General features: G+C 45.9%; 1 long non-coding RNA gene across 2 annotated transcripts; it reads right to left on the minus strand.

Moving 5' to 3' along the window:
• Positions 1–3847: 3847 nt before the first annotated feature.
• Positions 3848–18958, minus strand: LOC141371082 (uncharacterized). 2 transcript variants are annotated; one of them, XR_012375713.1, is made up of 3 exons: positions 18719–18958; positions 12600–14160; positions 3848–4025 (listed from the first exon to the last, which is right to left on the minus strand). It is a non-coding gene; the product is annotated as an uncharacterized lncRNA (long non-coding RNA). The 2 variants fall into 2 exon arrangements; XR_012375714.1 differs by lacking the exon at positions 3848–4025 and adding an exon at positions 9556–10634.
• Between the last annotated feature and the right edge of the window lie 149 nt (positions 18959–19107).

The following is a 19107-nucleotide window of genomic DNA, read 5'->3' on the forward strand; positions in this document are numbered from 1 at the left end:
TTTATTTGACAGAGAGAGAGAGACAGCGAGAGAGGGAACACAAGCAGGGGGAGTGGGAGAGGGAGAAGCAGGCTTTCCGTGGAGCAGGGAGCCCGATGCGGGGCTCGATCCCAGGACCCTGAGATCATGACCCGAGCTGAAGGCAGATGCTTAACAACTGAACCACCCAGGTGCCCCATTCTTTTTTTTTTAAGTAAACTCTGTGCCCAATGTGGGGCTCAACCTCAGTCAGTAGAACATTCAACTCTTGATCTTGGGGTTGTGACAGACATATTTACATATGTTCAACAAAATAGGTGTGCTGTAATATTTTTTAAGGAGACATTTAATGTCTTAAAGATTTTTATTTATTTATTTGAGAGAGAGAGAGAGAGAGAGCATGAGTGGGGGGAGGGGCAGAGGGGAAGGGAGAGGGAGAGAGAATCTCTCAAGGAGACTCTGTGCTGAGCAGGGAGCCAGACGTGGGGCTCGATCTCACAACCCTGAGATCATGACCTGAGCTGAAACTGAGAGTTGGACGCTCAACAAACTGAGCCACGAAGGCGCCCTGCATGTACTGTGATAATCATAGCGTCATTATTTCTAACAGGCCCCCAGTAGAAAACTCCTGAATGCCCGGCAACAGTAGAACAGGTAAGTGTGGTCAATTCACACAAAGGAATACTATGCAGCAATGAAAAAGACCGCTTTCTGGTATTGACACAGATGGCCACAGCCACATTCCTGGTTCGTAACCCCCTTAGTAAGCCAGATGCTGGGACCAGCCCTAGGGCGATAGCGAAGCTACGGCCCAATCTCTGATGATTCTGGCCATAGCACCTCAGTCAGCTTTCTTTGGTGAGACACAAACCAGACTGAGCCCAGTCCAAGCAACAGGAATGTTGTGAGAGGGGGTGGGGGAAGCCACAGGCTTACAGAGAGGAGGAAGGGACAGGGCCTCGATACTAGGAACTATTCACCAGTCCTGTCTGGGAGTTACTTCCAGAAAGGCTTTAGACACTTTTCCACCCTGTGTCACTGCCCTTGAGATGTATGGTCCCACAAAAGACACACTGACCAGCTCCACAGGTCACAAGTATGGCCCCTGGAAGCTGGGGGAGGGGAGAGAAAGAGTCCAGTGGAGGGACCATCATAGGTGGCCCTAGTTGCTATAGCAGGAGGGCAAGCGACTTGGCTTTGCCACCCCAACAAGATGGCGCACAATGGCGGAGAGGCATTGCCAGAGTGGAGTGATGTGTGATCATCCGGGAAGGCCTGCGTGTCCTCAACGTGACAAATTCTTGTTCTGGTTAGAGCAAGCACCTGCATGTGTGGAGAAGCTCAGGGTCTGAGCCAGAAGGACCCGGATTCAGTGAGGGTTGAGGTGAGTCCTCCTACGCGGGGACATCCTCAGCTCCGAAGGTCTCTGAGCTCCTTCAACTTGTGGGGTCCTAGGAACTTGTGCTCCGGGGTTGGGCATGGACCGCCGGTGGGGTTGGGAAGAGCCAGGGGCACTGCAAACCCAGGGGGGGCCCTCATTTGCTGGACACCACAATGCGAGGGGACCTCAAACAGCTTGTAGGTGCCGGCAGGACATGGTGCTGGGAAGCCCCCGGGGCTGTGAATTCGGACGAGGTGAGGCGGGTGGGCCCTCTGGTTGTCTCCAGACATTTGAGAAGATGCTCTTGCCGTGTGAGAAGTTTTCTGAATAGAAACTTTTACAACTGGGAATAAAGGGACACTTTCTTAACATGATCACCATACAGCATCCAACCAACGTCTCTTCGTGTGCCTTCGAGGGCTGCAGCGGAAAACAGAACTGAGAAAGTCCCCATCCTCACAGAAAGGAAGCAGAAAATAAGCAAGTGTGGTGGTTTTAAAACCGGGCGACATTCCTTGGTGCTCCTCCCCAGGGAGAGGCCGACGCCCCTTCCCCTTGAACCTCAGCCAGTAGAGAGTGGGGGTTCACGCCTCTCTAGGACACACGTGTAAATGCTCTAAGAGGCTCAGACCAGCTGGAAAGTCCCCATGGGGGCATTCCACTCACAGTCTCCAGTGGTATCTTCTTCCAACCATCCCGATGCGGGAGGCAGGCAAGTGATTCTAGCCCCCGGTCGTTGGCATCGCCCCCGACGGAGACCCCCAGGCCTCATGGAGCAGAGACAATTCATCCTCGCTGTGCCTTGTCCAAATTCCCGACCCACAGAATCCACGAGCCTCATGAAATGGTTGTTACCTCGTGAGTTTGGGATGGTTTGTTATGCAGCAGAATCCACCCAGAGCAAGTCAATATATAATGCACTATCTGCCTTAGGGAATGTGTGTTATGTAGAAAAGCAAAGCAGGGTAGGGGCAGTAAGTGAATGCAAGCAAACCTGGTAAGGAGGAAAACAGCCCGCAAGAATGAGGGGCAGAGAAACGGAACAGAGGATTGTGGTGTCTATCCTTGAGGCATAAACCTGCTCCCTACCAGCCTCAGGCCCACAGCTTCTCAGGGTGGCCCTGCTCACAGGCTTTAGTGCGCAGAGCAATTTATCCTGGCTCCTACGGTCAAGTCAGCTGCTTCTTCTGGGCGCTCAAATTTTTTTTAAGGGTTTTTTTTTTTCCTAATCCTGGATAATTTAAGGAATTTATATATGTACCTTTGACCAAAGGCAATTTTATGTACATTTTTTAATTTACTTTTTTTGCACATGGTCCAAAATTGGAAAAGTAGGAAAGTTCCAGAGCAAAAAGTCTCCCTCCCACTTCTGGCCCCAGCCCACTCAATTACCCTCCCTTGATGCAACTCTCTTACCAGTGTTGGGGAATTTTCCAGAAACGGTCTCAGCATTTACAACCAAATGAGAGCAAACTACACCTAAAATTCTGCACTTTGATATGTTCACTTACGTCTTGGAGCTTTCTCCATATCATTACATAGACATGTTTCTCATTCTTTAAACAACAACAACAAAAAAACATTTTTTTTTTTTGCTTTGCAGTAATTTTAGTTTTACAGAAAAATTGCAAAGACAGTGAAATTCCCATAGATCCTGCACTCAGCTTTTTCTAATATTAACATCTAACATAGCTATGCTGTCAAAACATATGTCATATGCCCTTAACGAGACTACAGAGTTTCTTCCAGTTTCACCAGTTTGTCCACTAATATCCTTTTCCTGTTTCAGGACACAACCCAGGGCACCCATAACATTTAATCTTCATGTCCCCTTAGTCTCTACCGATCTGTGACGGTTTCTCAATCTTTCCATAATTTTTATGACCTGGACACATTTGAAGAATACTGGCCAAGTGTTCTGTAGCATGTCTGTCAATTTGGGTTTTTCTGATGTTTTCTCATAATTAGGTTATATAGGTTTGGGGGAAGAATACCACAGGGTGAAGTATCCTTCTCAATGCATTGTTTTAGGGGCGCACAATGTCAACAGGACATTGATGGTGATAGTAACCTTCATCACTCGGTTAAGATTGCATCTGCCAGATTTCTCCAGTGTACGTACCGTTATTATTTTCCCTTTTCTCTATTCTTTGGAAGTGGATCACTCAGCCCAGACCATATTCAAGCTCCACCTTCCAGAAGGGAGCAGGGGGGCATCTACACGTATTATTTGTAATTCTTCTGCATGAAGATTTGCCCCTTCTCCTCCCTTTCTTCATTTCAATGATTTATTTTTTTAATTTAATTTTTTTTCATTTCAACCATTTCTTTGCATCAATATGGACTCACGGGTCACAGCTCAACATGGTCATTATTTCTGTTGCTCTGCTTTGGTTCCCCCTTCCCCCCTCCTCCCCTCCCCCTCCCCCCTTCCCCCTCTCCCTCCCCTCCCTCCCCCCCCATTTTAAACACTTTCTTACCTTCCGACACAAGATGCTGCAAACTTATCTTATATTCCCTGCCCCAGTCCTAGAATCAGCCACTTTCCCAAGGAGCCTTGGTTTCTTTTATTGGAGAATGGTATTTAGAACCAGAGATCTGGGTACTAGGTATGCTTCTTGCTACCGGCGTGTTTCTGCTTCAAGGCCCTCTCGGCGGACAGCGTCTGGAAATGTATGTATGTATTGTAAGCCGTATGTATACGCACATCGGTGATTCTTTCTGCACCCATCTGCATATGTCAAAGGAAATCTGACTCCAACCCTTGCTTATTTGTAACCTGGTCCCCACCATCTACCATCTATTACGCATTTGCTCAGTCCTGGTACACATATAAAGTCATTTCAGAATTGCCCACCTGTACTCCATGAGGAACAATTTACCAACTAGAGGACAGTATTTACATACGGTCCTTCTTTGTCTTTAGAGTATCTCGTCAAAACATAGCTTTCCAAAGTTACTTAGATCAGTTCCTCTTCTCTCCACTGCCTTCATTGAGGCTATGTCATATGTAAGACAGATTAACTTGTCATAGTGCCAGCATTCCCTTCTGGGGTCTCATGACATCTTGGTCGATTTTTTAAAAATCTGCACGCAGCAAAGCTGTGTATGGGTTTTGACAAATGAGGGGACTCATGCATAAACTACCTCAGTGCCCACACTAGAAATTCCCCTGTGCCTATGGGAACCACCTTTCTGGTTCCCCTGAGACCGCGGATGTGTCTCAGGATGCAGGACTTTCAGGATTGAAACCGGAAAAGTCCCTAGGAAACCGGGACAAGCTGGTCATCCTAGCTGAGTGGCTTTTTGCAATCAACCACTCTCCCCTCCTCCAATACTCAATAGACAGCTTTATCTGGGTATCGTTTACACACATAAAATTCATGCACTGCAAGTGTGCAATTCAATGATATTTTTAGCAAATTTATAAGGATGTGCAACCATCACGACAATCCAGTTTTAGAACTTTTTTTTTTTAAAGTAGGCTCCACACTCAGCACGGAGCCCAGCACGGGGCTTGAACTCACCACCCTGAAATCAAGACCTGAGCTGAGATCAAGAGTCAGACACAACCGAATGAGCCAAACAGGCGCCCCTAGAACATTCTATCAGCTGTTCTAAAGCTGTTCCCTTATGTACCTTCGCAAACTCTAAACACCCTCGAAACACTTCTAGCCCCAGTCCACACATTTCTATAGGTTGTATTTTCCTTCGATTCATACATTATTTTTAGAAGGGTGTTGTTTTTACCTTCCAAATACTTGGGGATTTGCTGAATTTATTTCCATATTTAATTCCATTCCGTCATCAAACACACCTTGAATGATTTCGGTCTTCTCGCCTGACATCTTGACAACGTTCCAAGTGCACTTGAAAAAGATGTGTAATCTGCTGGGATTGGTTGGAGTTAGCTTGGTTGATAGTGTTATTCAGTTATTCCACATTCTCTTGATTTCGTGTCTAGTTATTCTATCAATTTTTGAGAGTGTGGTATGGAGATCTCCAGTTGTAACTGTTGAATTGTTTCTCCTTACAATTCTGTCAGGTTTTGTTGCATGTATTTTAGTGCTCTGTTGTTACTTGTGTATACGTTTAAATATATATGTTACATTCCTAATATACTCATCTTCTCATTATTTTGAAATGTCCTTCTTTGTCTCTAGTAGTATTTTTTTGTCTTAAGGTCTATTCTGTGGGCGCCTGGTGGCTCAGTCATTGGGCGTCTGCCTTCGGCTCAGGTCATGATCCCAGGGTCCTGGGATCGAGCCCCACACTGGGCTCCCTGCTCCACAGGAAGCCTGCTTCTCCCTCTCCCACTCCCCCTGCTTGTGTTCCCTCTCTCCCTGTCTCTCTCTGTCAAATAAATAAATAAAATCTTTTTTAAAAAATGTAAAGGTCTATTCTGTCTGATACTAAGCTAACCATTCCAGCTCTCTTTTGGTTGCTGTTTGTTTGATATATCTTTTTCCCATTCTTTTTTTAATAATTTATTTTTATTTAAATTCAATTAACATATAATGTAATATTGGTTTCAGAGGTAGAGGTCAGTGATTCATCAGTTGCCTATAACACCCAGTGCTCATTACATCACGTGCCCTCCTTAATGCCCATCACCCAGTTATCCCATCCCCCCACCAACCTTCCCTCCAGCAACCCCCCGTTTGTTTCCTACAGTTAACAACAGTCTCTTATGGTTTGTCTCCCTCTTTGATTTTGTCTTGTTTTATTTTTTCCTCTTTCCCTATGATCCTCTGATTTGTCTCTTAAATTCCACACATCAGCAAGATCATATGGTAATTGTCTTTCTCTGATTGACTTATTTCGCTTAGCTTAACACCCTCTACTTCCATCCATGTCATTGCAAATGGCAAGATTTCAATTTTTTTTAATTTAAAACTTTTTTTTAAGATTTTATTTATTTGATAAAGAGGCACAGCCAAAGAGGGAACACAAGCAGGGCAAGTGGGAGAGGGAGAAGCAGGCTTCCCACGGAGTGGGGAGCCAGCCTGCGTGGGGCTCAATCCCAGGACCCTGGGATCATCTGAGCCGAAGGCAGAAGCTTAACGACTGAGCCACCCAGGCGCCCCAAGATTTCAATTTTTTTGATAGCTGAGTAGTATGCCATCTTTTTCTCACTCTTTTATTTTGTGGCTTTGAATCTGAAACGTGCCTCTTCTTGACAGCCTATGGTTGGATCTTGCTTATTGTATGCAGTCTGACAATCTTTGCTTTCCAGTTACAGTGTCTGATTCATTCACATCTAATGGGTTTACACATGCCATTCTGCTGTGCGTGTGACGCTGTTCCTTCTTTACTGCCTCCTTTTGTGTTAAAAAATATTTTTGCTGTACCATTTTAACTCCTCTCTTGAAGTTTCAATGATGTTTTTGGAGTTAATTTTCTTAATGGTTGTTCTAGGGATTGCCATATATATCTTAACTCATCACACTCTACTTTGGGTTAAAGCTGACTTCATTCTGGGGGCGCCTGGGTGGCTCGGTCATTGGGCATCTGCCTTCGGCTCAGGTCATGATCCCAGAATCCTGGCATCGAGCCCCGCATTGGGCTCCCTGCTCAGCGGGAAGCCTGCTTCTCCCTCTCCCACTCCCCCTGCTTGTGTTCCTGCTCTCATTTTCTGTCAAATAAAATCTAAAAAAAAAAAAAAAGCTGACTTCATTCTGGTAAAACATGGCAGCTTTTTGAGGATAGTTCCATTCTCCCCTCCTTTGATCTATTATTGTCCTATGTATCACATCCATATATGTTATAAACCAGACGGCTCTGGCTCAGTCAGTAGTGCATGTGACTCGTTTTTCCTTTTTTTAAAGATTTTATTTATTTGAGAGCGAGTGAGCATAAGCTGGGGGTAGCGGAAGGCTAGAGGGAGAGAGGCAGGCTCCCCGCTGAGCAGGGAGCCCGATGTGGGACTCGATCCCAGGACCCTGGGATCATGACCCGAGTAGAAGGCAATGCTTAACCAACTGAGCCACCCAGGGGTCTCGGACATGTGACTCTTGATGTTGGGCTTGTAAGTTCAAGCCCCACATTTTTATTTTTTTTAATGTTTCTTTTTTTCTTAAAAGATTTTATTAGAGAGGGAAGGAGAGCACGAGTGGGGGGACAGAGAGAAGCAGACTCCCGCTGAGCAGGAAGCCCCACTTGGGCTCGATCCCAGGACTCTGGGTTCATGATCTGAGCCCAAGGCAGATGCTTAACAGACTGAGGCACCCAGGCGTCCCTTGAGCCTGTTTTTAAACCTCAAAATACAGTGTTATAATTAGTGTTTTGAATAATCATATGTCATTCAAAGGAATTAAGAAAAACATATACTTTTTTACAGTCTTTTTATCTTTACCCACTTATTTACCATTTCTGGTGCTCTTCATTTCTTCGATGTTGACTTAAGTTGTCATTTTCTTTCAGCCTAAAGAACTTCCTTTTGTATTTCTTATAAAGCAAATCTGCTAGCAATGAATTCTCTCAGGCGTTGTTTACCTGGGAATGCCTTTCCGCTTCATATCTGAGGGGTAATCTTTCTGCTTATAGAAGTCTTGGCTGGCAGTTTTTCTTCTAGCACTTTGAATATGCCACACCCACTGTCTTCCTCCACAGAGGCTGAGAGATGGGTTGTTAATTGCATTATTTTGTTAATTGCATTGTTTCACCCATTTTTTTAAAAAAAGATTTTATTTATTTGACAGAGAGAGACACAGCGAGAGCAGGAACACAAGCAGGGGGAGTGGGAGAGGGAGAAGCAGGCTTCCCGCGGAGCAGGGAGCCTGATGCGGGGCTCGATCCCAGGACCCTGGGATCCTGACCTGAGCCGAAGGCAGACGCTTAACAACTGAGCCACCCAGGCGCCCTGCTCTTTGTTTTTCAAGCTTGACCATGATGTATTTAGGTGGGGATTGCTTTCTATTTATTCTGACTTGGATTCATTGAGTTTCTTGGATCTATACATTAATATTTATCAAATTTGAAAGGTTTGGGGCATTATTTCTTCAAATATTTTTCCTGTCCTTTTCTCTTTTCTTCTTCTGTGACTATCATTTCTCTATGTTGGTATGGTTATGTTGTCCCCAGGTCTCGAGGCTCTGTTCATTTTTCTTCAATCCAATCGTTTTTTGTTATTTTTTTTCCTCCCTCTCTAGCGCTCAGGATTGGGTAGTTTTTATGATCTATGTTCAAGTTCACTGAATCTTCTACCATCTCAAATCTGCTGTTAAGACCATGTATAGTAAATATTTCATCGAAGTTATTGCAGTTTTCAACTCTAGAATTTTCACTTGGTTCTTTGTTATATTTTTCATTGCTTTTGTTGAGACTCCCTGTTTTTTAGTTGTAATTATATTTTTGCTTCAATTCTTCAATTATAATTTCCTTTAATTCTGAGTGTGTTAAGAATAGCTGCTTTGAAGCCTTTGTCTGTTAAATCCAACATCTGGGTTCACTTAGAGACAGCTTCTGCTGACTGGTTTTTCACCAAATATGGATTTTGTTGTGTTTGCATACACACCTCATACTTTTTGGTTGAGAACGGGACATTTTGGATAATATACTGTAGCAACTTGGGATTCTGAATTTCCCCCCTGAGAGTTGCTATTGTTTTTAGTAACATGCTGAAGTTAATCTGTGAAATGTACCTCCCTCCATAGTGTGGAGACTGATGTCTTTTCTCAGATTTTTTTTAATCAATATTTTTACTTTCAGATAATTGTAGATTCATACGCAGTTTTAAGAAATAATACAGAGAGATGTCATGGGCCCTTTGTCCAGTTTTTCCCAGTGGTAATATCTTGTCGAACGATAGTATAATATCACCAGCAGGATATTGACATTGAAGGTGAAAATCCAGAACAGTTCCATCAGAAGGATCCCTCCTGTTGTTCTTTTTATAGACACGCCCACACCCACCCCACCCCCGTCTTTCACTCCTGGAAACTATTAAGAAATGTTTTCTATGTCATTTCAACAAAGTTATATTAGAGGAATCATATAGGATGTGACCCTTTAAGACTGGCTTCTTTTACTTGGCGTAAGGCCCTTGAAATTTATTCCAGTTGTTCCTTGTCTTGATCGTTCATTCCTTTTCATTCCTGAGTAGGATTTTGTGATATGAATGTACCACAAGGCCACAGACTGGATTTTTGTGTTGCCTCGAAATTCACGTTGAAACCTAATCCCCCTATGATGGTATTTAGAGGTAGGGCCCTTGGGAAGTGATTTGGTCATGAGGGCAGAACCCTCAAGAATGGGATTAGTGCCCTTATAAAAGAGACTCCAGGGAGTTTCTTTGCCCCAACTGTCATGTGAGGACACAGCAAGATGACTGTCCATGAACTAGGAAGCAGGCCCTCACCAGACATCAAATCTGATGGAGGCTGGATCTTGGATTTTCCATCTTTAGAACTGTGAGAAATAAGTTTCTGTTGTTTATAAGCCACCCAGTCTATGGTCATTTGTTATAGCAGCCCAGAGCGAGACACACAATTTGTTTAACCATTTGCCCATTGAAGAACATCTGAGGTCTTTTCTAGTTTGGGGTTATTATGAATAAAGCTGCCATGAACATTCATGTACAGGTTTTTGTGTAAACATATATTTATTTCTCTGGGATAAATGCCCAAAAGTACAATTTCTGGGTTGTATGGTAGTTGTATGCTTAGCTTCATAAAAAATTCTGGTTTTCCAGAGTGGGTGTACAACTGTACATTCCCACCTGCAATATATGAGTAATTCAGTTTCTCTTTGCTCTTTATTCATGCATTCATTCACAATTCAGATAGGTGTGTAATGATATCTTGTTGTGGTTTTAATTTGCATCTCCCAAATGGCTAAAGATGTTAACCATCTTTCTGCTTATTTGAAATCTCTTCAGGGAAATGTCTGTTCATATCTTCTGCTCATTTTCTAACTGAATTGCTGTTGAGTTTTTTTTACTGTTGAGTTTTGAAAGTTCTTACATATTCTCAGTCGTAGTTCTTTGTTGGGTATGTGGTTTGCAAATATTTTCTCCAAATCTGTAGCTTGTCTTTGCATCCTTTTAATGGTGTCTTTGATGCACTGAGAGTTTTACATTATGATGAGGTTTGATTTGTCCATTTTCCCTTTTACGGATTATGTTTGTGGGGTCATGTCTAAGGATTTTGAGTTAATTTTTGCATGACATGTGGGACTTAGGCCAAGGTTCATTTTTTTTTCCTATGAAAGTCCAGTTGTTCCAGCACCGTTTGTTGAAAGGCCTATCCTTCCTTCACTGAATTGTTTCTTGCACCTTTGTAAAAAAAAAAAAAAAAAAATCCAATGGGCAGACTTGTGTGGGTCTATTTCTGGGCTCTCTCTTCTGCTTCTGTCCTCTCACCAGGACTTATGCTGTTTCCGTAGTTATCTAGTAAACCTTAATGTTGGGCACAGTGATTCTACGCCTTTTATTCTACCTTAAGATTTTTTATGGCTGCCTCCGTGGCACTTGGTTGAGCATCTGACTCTTGGGTTCAGTTCCAGTCAAGATCTCAGGGTCCTGAGATCATGTCCCACCTCCGGCTCCATACTCGGAGGGAGGGAGTCTGCTTGAGATTCTCCCTCTCCCTTTGCCTCTGCCCCTCCCCTCACTAACACATGCGCACCCGCTCTCTCTCTAAAATAAATAAATCTCTTTTAAAAAGAATATTCTAGAGCCTATGCCTTTTCTAATAAATTTTAAAATAAGCCTATGTCTACCAAACAAGTCCTTGTTGGCATTTTGATAGAGATTGCATTAAATCTTTAAATCAATTTGGCAACCATTGACATCTCTACTATGAGTCTTTCGGTCATGAGCACGGTATGCCTCTCCATCTATTTGGCTTTGGTTTCTTTCATCAGCTCTATATATGCTTTTTTAGATTCATACCTGAGTATACTTAAGTGGTTGTAAATGCTACTATATTTTTCATTTTGGTTTCCATTTTTTGTTGAACACCATTTTTTTAAAGCTTTTACTTATTTATATGAGAGAGAGAATGAGCAGGGGAAGGGGCAGAGGGAGAAGCAGGCTCCCCACTGACCAGGACCTTCAGATCATGACCTGAGCCAAAGGCAGATGCTTAACCGACTGAGCCACCCAGGCACCCCGAACACCAGACATTTTACATAACATATTATAGCAACTGTGGATTCTGATTTTTTCCTCTCAAGTTTGTTGTTATTGTTTTATTTTTAGTAAGTTGCCTTGACTCAATCTTTGGAATCCGCCTCCCCAGTGGTACACACTCATAATTATCTCTACTCAGCTTTGTAATTTATATTTTCATTTTTTGTAGAATAAAATCTGCTTAGAAATTGTCCCGGAGTCTGCTTAGTAGAGTGGTCACGTAATGACTGGTTAGAGATTCTGCTCAAACACCTGAACCAGTTGGGCTCTCCCCCTTTGCCAAGTGGGGGAGCCTATTCAAAATGTGGTCTATTTTCGGGGCGCCTGGGTGGCTCAGTTGGTTAAGCGTCTGCCTTCGACTCAGGTCATGATCCCGGGGTCCTGGGATCGAGCCCTGCATCGGGCTCCCCACTCAGTGGGGAGCCTGCTTCTCCCTCTCTCTCTCTGCCTGCCTCTCTGCTTACTTGTGCTGTCAAATAAATAAATAAAATCTTTTAAAAAAAAATGTGATCTATTTTCAAGTCTCTCCCAGCTTTTACTTTCCACCACAGAGCTTGAGCCTTCTTGGGTCTCCCCTGTGCATGCACACAACCTCCCATTCACCCTGGGATGTGTGGAAAGCTTGATCAGCCCTCTCTGGTTCTCTGTTTTCTGGGATTTCCCTGGTACATTTCTATATAGCCCACTGGTCGGCCACCTGCAAGTGGGTCTGCAACCTCAGGCTACCAAAGCTGTGGGCTTTCAACTATCATTTTCTACTGAGTTTGTTACTTTTACTGACAATGCCATTGAGCATGGGTTTTTCTCCCTCCCCTCCAAAGCAAGTATAACAATGAAACTGCTAGTTTTCAAAGACACCTTCAGCCTGGTAGCATTATAAGCTGGGGATGGAGGAGGAAATGGAAACAGCTCCAGGCAAGACTCCCACTGCTCTTTCCAAAAGTTCAGTTTTTCCATAAATAGATGCTCCTCAACTTTTTGTCTACTTGCTACTTTGGTCAACTTCCAGAGCCCTGAAATGGTTGGTTTTGCCAATTTTGTCCTGTTTTGTAGTTGCCTAACACTTTGCCAGAGATTCATGCCTGAACCTTTCAGCCCTGGACATACCTTGGGATCCAGCTGGGATCCAGACTCCACCCTCCCAGCTCCAGCGAGTGAATCAGCCTTCTTTAAGGGAAGCGCTCCATTCAAATGCCCATCTCCCTCTGCCGGTGAGGTAAGGCTCAGGATTTTTCAGGTTTGCTACTGAGAGGTCCCAACACAGTCTAGGGCAGTACTCTCCAGAGTGGGGTACACACAACTCAGATGAAGGGTTGGAACCAGTCAATTCATAAGGGTGTAAAAACAGTATAAAAATTAGACTGAAATGAGCCTCCACCCAGATTAAGTATACAAGTTGACATCATCACCCTCCCTGGGGCTGTCCTTTGGATGGACATGTGTCACGTGTGGGGTGCACACTCCTGCAGGCTGCCTTGAGGGAAGGGCCCTCACACTTGACCCACTTTCAGCTGATCAAGAAGTACTGCAGTGTATATGGACACTATTAAGGGCAGTCATGACTTTCGTCAACTGGTTTAAAAGTAACACCGACAACATGGACAAATGGGTTAAAAAACACTCCTTCAAATAAATCACTGATTGAAAATAATACTTAAGTACAAGCAAATGACAGATGATGGCGGAGTGAACTCCTTCTACTACTGGGAGGGCTTCTGAAGTTCCTTTAGGAGCTCAATACAATGATGCCTTCATTAGATCTGACAAGAAGTCATCCAGAAAATAATGCCCAATTAATAAGCACAATTTGAAAGAGAGATTAACAAATTCTGAGCGATGAATCTCACCCTAAACCACTTATGTGGCTTGAGATATTAGCTAATGGACACCATGATGTCATCACACTGTCAAGGCATTTTAAACTGCCAGATTCCGTGTTTCTCTTTTTATGTGTATTAGGTACATGAGTCATGCATGTACTTAATATTCTAAGCAAATTCATATCCAGTGTGGGTAGTAAAATTCATTACCACTAGAGGTGAGAGATAAAGTCCCACTGGTCTCTGGGATACTCTTGCACTGGGATCCCATGTTAGTACGCATGCCACCGTACCAGCTGGGGACTCTGCCACGGGGGTGGCAAGTCCCAAATGCTCTCGGCTCCTGTCAGGTGTCATGTGCTTTGGGGCAGAACTTGCAGGACGAGAACTCAATACATAACCAGCAGACGGTGCCCTGCAGCCCACTATCGCTCCTCTACCCCAATCCAGACAACCTGCTTTATCAGTAGGGACTCAGGACTCCAGATGGGCGACCTCCACATCTCCATCCAATCAGAGAAGTCACGAGAAATGTCATCTGTCACAGAGTGTCATCTGGACAAGGAGATCTCTGTGGAACTGGACTGTTAACCTTTAACATTTCCAGGGATCAAAGTAGTAAGGGTGTGACAAGGACAATAGGCAGGGCTTATGGGCTCAGCTCTGGTCCTGTCTCCACCAACTGACTCCCCCCCGCACCCCCCAAAAGCTGTCCTGCACAATCGCCATATTCCCTGCAGGGACAGGGTATAAGGTAAGCAGGCTGACTCCAGGTCTCCACAATTACAGCGAACATTTATCATCTTCAGGCTCCACATATTTCAATTCACTGAATCCTCTCTGGAACCCTAGAAAATAAATACTATTGTTAATCATTATTTTTTACAGATGAGGAAATGGAGGCAGAGTACAAATGAGATTTGCCCAAGGCTACCCAAGAGTAAGGTGGCAGTGCCAGAATTGGAACCCAGACAATCCTAATTAGGCAACAAATCCTAAACCCAACCTCCCACCTGTTATGTTCTCCTGCCTCCTTATAGGCTACTATCTGTCCATGACCTGGTCACTAGAACTGCTACCAGGGCGATATGCCCAATCAAATAAAGTATGCGTGGGGCGCCTGGGTGGCTCAGTCGTTAAGCGTCTGCCTCCAGCTCAGGTCATGATCCCTGGGTCCTGGGATGGGGCCCCGCGTCAGGCTCCCTGCTCGGCGGGAAGCCTGCTTCTCCCTCTCCCACTCCTCCTGCTTGTGTTCCTGCTCTCGCCGTCTGTCAAATAAATAAAATCTTTAAAAAAGTAATAATAAATAAATAAAGTATGCATGTGGCAGGCTCAGCGTTGGGGCTTAAGATACACAAAGATGTACTCTGGAGGGTCCCCATCTAAAAACCACACACACCCCCACACACGCATCTCGGTTCATCCATTGGTTGCCAATACGTTCCAATTCTGGGCAGACCACCTCAAAGATTTTCTTTGCTTTGCCTGCCTTGCTTAGATTTTTGACATCTTTTTTTCAGAGTCCAACCCAGGCCAAAATTTCTAACATCATTACCACTAAGAGTTGCATATCCTACATTCTCCAGGCATTGTGCAGTTCTAGCCAAATTCTTGGTTTTCCACTGTGTATTTCTGACATGTTTCCTGTTCATACTACTTCTACCCCACGAATCATCCAACTCCCTCCCCCACAGTCCAATGTACAGCATGTTTCTGTTGCAACAGCAACTTTATGGGCAAATTTCTTTTTGTTGTCGTTTTTAAAGATTTTATTTGAGAGAGAGAGAAAGAGCACAAGTCGGGGGGGGTGAGGAGGGGCAGAGGGAGAGAGAGACAAGCAGACTCCTTGCTGAACAGGGAGCCCAACTCAGGACTCAATCCCAGGACCCCGAGATCATGACCTTGAGCCCAAGGCAACTGCTTAACCAACTGAGCCACCCAAACGCCCCTATGGGCTCATTTCTTACACCTTAGAGCTACAGGCTTGTTTTTCTATCTGGATATAGCAAAAATGTACATCACATCAATGTGGGTTAAGATCAGCTACTCCCGGGGCGCCTGGGTGGCTCAGTCGTTAGGCGTCTGCCTTCTGCTCAGGTCATGATCCCAGAGTCCTGGGATCGAGCCCCGCATCGGGCGCCCTGCTCAGCAGGAAGCCTGCTTTTCCCTCTGCCTGCCACTCTCCCTGCTTGTGTTCCCTCTCGCTGTCTAATAAATAAATTTTAAAAAAATCTTTAAAAAAAAAAAAGAAAAGATCAGTTACTCCCTTTTCTTGCTCTCCTGATATTCTGTGCCCTGGGGGGGGAGGGATGTACGTGGGGGTGGGGACGCACACAGGAAGAGGGATGGGGACAGGAAGTACACCTGTCAAAAAGCCAAAAGCTGAGGCATCGGGGAGATTTCAGTCTGGGGCAGAATGCATGGGGTCAATATGCCAGGGCCCTGGTTGTCAACAGGGTGACACCACCCCTAGGGGACACTTTGTTTAGGGGATGTTTCTGGTTACCGCAATAACAGGGGGCCTCTCCTCACATGCGGAGGCCAACCACAGGCCAGGGCAAAGACCTGTCCCATTTCACAAGCCTTCCGGTGTCTGGTCCATCCTTCATGTGGGGATGAGACATGCTTAGAATCCTTTGAGCCTGGAACCTAACTCTATTTTGCACAAATATTTTTTAGAAACACACTGTTCTAGGAATGCAACTAAACTGAGGGAAGAGTGTACTTTGTTTTGTTGGGAGATTGAGCAAAAATCCCACCTCCAGCAGCCCTGCCGCGGGAGTCGGGCGTCCCATCTGAAGTTTGCTTGTCACTCTCTGAGCACAGACATCCACTTGCAGGCACAAGACCTAAGACCACTGTCGTCACTTCCAGGATAGTCATGCCCAGACCTTTACTTAATACGCACCCGAGTTCGTGACATGTTGCTTTCCTTTTATTTATATTCAATTAGTCTTCTATTTTTAAGTTACACGTTGATAAATGGTATGACTTCTCTTTTCAGGATAGTAAAATGTGTAAAAAGAAAACGTTAGGACTGATCAGGTTGAGCTCAAGGTGCTAGAGAAAGCCATGGGGTCCCTGCTGCCCTAAGTGTGACCTTGATTCCGCTCGTCAGTGTGCCCGCGGGTGGCCCCTGGGCAGAGCTGGGGCAGGAAAGCTGCCAGGCCGAGCCTGGAACGGGTGCCCTGGGCCAGAGGGAAAGGAAGGGGTCCCATGCCAGGTAGACCGCTGCAGCGTTCACGTGTGTTGGCGCGGGGACCCCCATGCCAAGGGGGTGGATTACCCCGCCTGTACACGGATGAGGCATGTGGACCAGTCACACGGTCATGGACATGGTGCAGGGGAGACAGCGGGATTTGGCTGAAGGACAGGGACAGAGGACGGGGAGAGTCAGGTGTCTTTGGGAAAGAAGTCGTCCAGATTCAGGAGGTGATAGAAGAGCCGGGCTGGAGATGAAGGAGCAGGAGAATGATGCCTGACAGAGAACCTCAGGGCACAAAGGTTTTCACTGGAAGTATCCTCCCTAGCCCCTTCTGTGTGCCTCTGTATTGTTTTTTTAAGATTTTATTCATTTATTTGAGAGAGAGAGAGAGAGAGCACGAGTAAGGGAGAGGCAGAGGGAGAGGGAGAAGCAGACTCCCCACTGAGCAGGGAGCCCGAGGCGGGGCTCGATCCCAGGACCCTGGGATCATGACCTGAGCTGAAGGCAGACGCTTAACGAACTGAGCCACCCAGGCGCCCCTGCCTTCATATTCTTTTAAATTGTTTTTTTTTTCAGATTAATAGCTACTTCATCTTTAAAATGAAGGTGTGGTCAATGTGATTTCAAGATGTCAGGCTCCCACGTTTGGGGACCCAGAGAGATTGGAGCTTTCTCAAAATGGCAACATGAATTCTTGCTCGCTAATATCGTGGAGTTCAGACTCTGAAATATCTCTGCCATAAGGGCTCCCATATATTATCCAGGTTGGTGGTTTTTGAAACGGCAGGCTGCCTTCCATTAGTTGGCTGTGTAATCAATTTAGTGGTCAAGCTCAGTTTTTAAATTAAATAGAAGGAACTAAAATTTAAAAATAATCGCCGTGGGTCATGATGTTCATTTCTACTATGTAACTTCCTTTCGGGCATCGAGTGAGCAGCAGCCCCGGCGCAGGCAGCCCCCGGAACTGACCCGCCAGCCTCACTCTTACACACCTCCCCCCTCAGCACTTGGTTATAATCAGCATTTACAGAGCGCCAGGCACTGGTTGAAGCCCTTGGTATGAACTTGCTGTATCCCCACCGCGCCGGTTAGTGTCGTCATCCGTATTTACAGATGAGGAAGCTGGTCAGGGAGGGCTCAAGCCCCTCTGCCAGAGCTGTCCGGCATGTGGGGGTTGGAGCCGGGCCTCATTCCTGCCACGCTGGACTTCCGGTCTGAGAACCCTCTTCCCAGAATGGACAGTGGTGCAGCACTCCCTGCATGGCCTCCGGCAGGCCAGCCCCGCGGGGCCTCTCTAGCAACAGCCCAGAGGAATCCTGTCCTGGGGGGGGGGGGGGACAGAAGTCCCCGCAGGCCGCCCCTCTCCACCCTGCAAGGAGCACCGGGGTCTCTTCCAAGGTGCCATCCGCGTGCGACTCTCCCGAAGTCTCACAGTCATCAGCCTCTAGCCTGGCAAGACTCTGTGTCTCATCACTATCTGCCATTAGATTATAAATACTTGTTTAAGAATGGTCTCGCCAACTAGAAGAAAGTGCCAAAATGACAAGTCTTGGGGCGCCTGGCTGGCTCAGTCGTTGAGCGTCTGCCTTCAGTTCGGGTCGTGATCCCAGGGTCCTGGGATCGAGCCCCGCCTCGGGCTCACTGCTCAGCAGGAAGTCCGCCTCTCCCTCCCCCGCTCCCCCTGCTGGTGATCCCTCTCTAGCTCTGTCTCTCTCCGTCAAATAAATAAATAAAATCTTTTTAAAAAAAAGGAAAGGATTTTGTCCAGGTGCTGCTGTACCTCCAGCTCCTGGAACAGGGAGGTATTTGTTATCTGAAATATCTGTTACTGAGCGAGCAAGAGCTTGGAGGGAAGAGTCTGCATAAAACCAAAAGCAAAACGCGATCCCCTTTGCCCCTGGACATAGCACTACACTGGCCATCAGTTCTTACAATGGCTGGACCACTCTGGCTCACCCATAATCAACAACTAGCCCGGTAGGAGGAGTCTGGAGTCTTCAGAAGTGAAGAGGAAGGAAAATAGGCGCTCTCGAGGGAGAGGAAGTTTCTCTGAGCAAGCTCACAAAGACCCGGACCAGACTCCACCCTGCTCCCCAGGTCTGTGGGTTTTTCTGTGCTCTGTGCTTGTCTGGGATTCTGAGCAATTTCAGGCTCCATGTGCCCCCCGGGACATGAAATGGTTTCAAAGCACCATCGCTAACCTGACTTGAGGACTTGGCACATGTCAAATTTCACACAGAGCTGACAGAAGATGTGAGCTCTCCTTGTCCAAGGACTCTCGTTCAGCTGTGCTGCGATGAAGAAGCAGAACACAGGAATCTCCAAGGACAGGGAGGGAGCGGGGAGTGGTACAGTGTTGTGAGTGGAGTGTTCGAGCCCTGAGAGAGGGAGAAGGCCGGAAAGGTGAAGTAGGTAGAAACAGATGGGCCTGTGGCGGTGCCCTGTCCCACAGAGCCTCTGCCCATTTCAAGAGGGAAGACTTCACATCAGTGAACACGATCCGCCTTCACGAAGAACTGCAGAGGACGCAGCGTCCTGGCAAAGGAAGCCCAGCACGTGTGGGAGCCCTGTAGCAGGAGAAGGCAGAGCA

This window comes from Callorhinus ursinus, unplaced genomic scaffold, assembly GCF_003265705.2.
Source record: "Callorhinus ursinus isolate GAN/ISIS: 27379988/994484 unplaced genomic scaffold, GSC_fseal_2.0 scaffold55, whole genome shotgun sequence".
Taxonomy (NCBI): domain Eukaryota; kingdom Metazoa; phylum Chordata; class Mammalia; order Carnivora; family Otariidae; genus Callorhinus; species Callorhinus ursinus.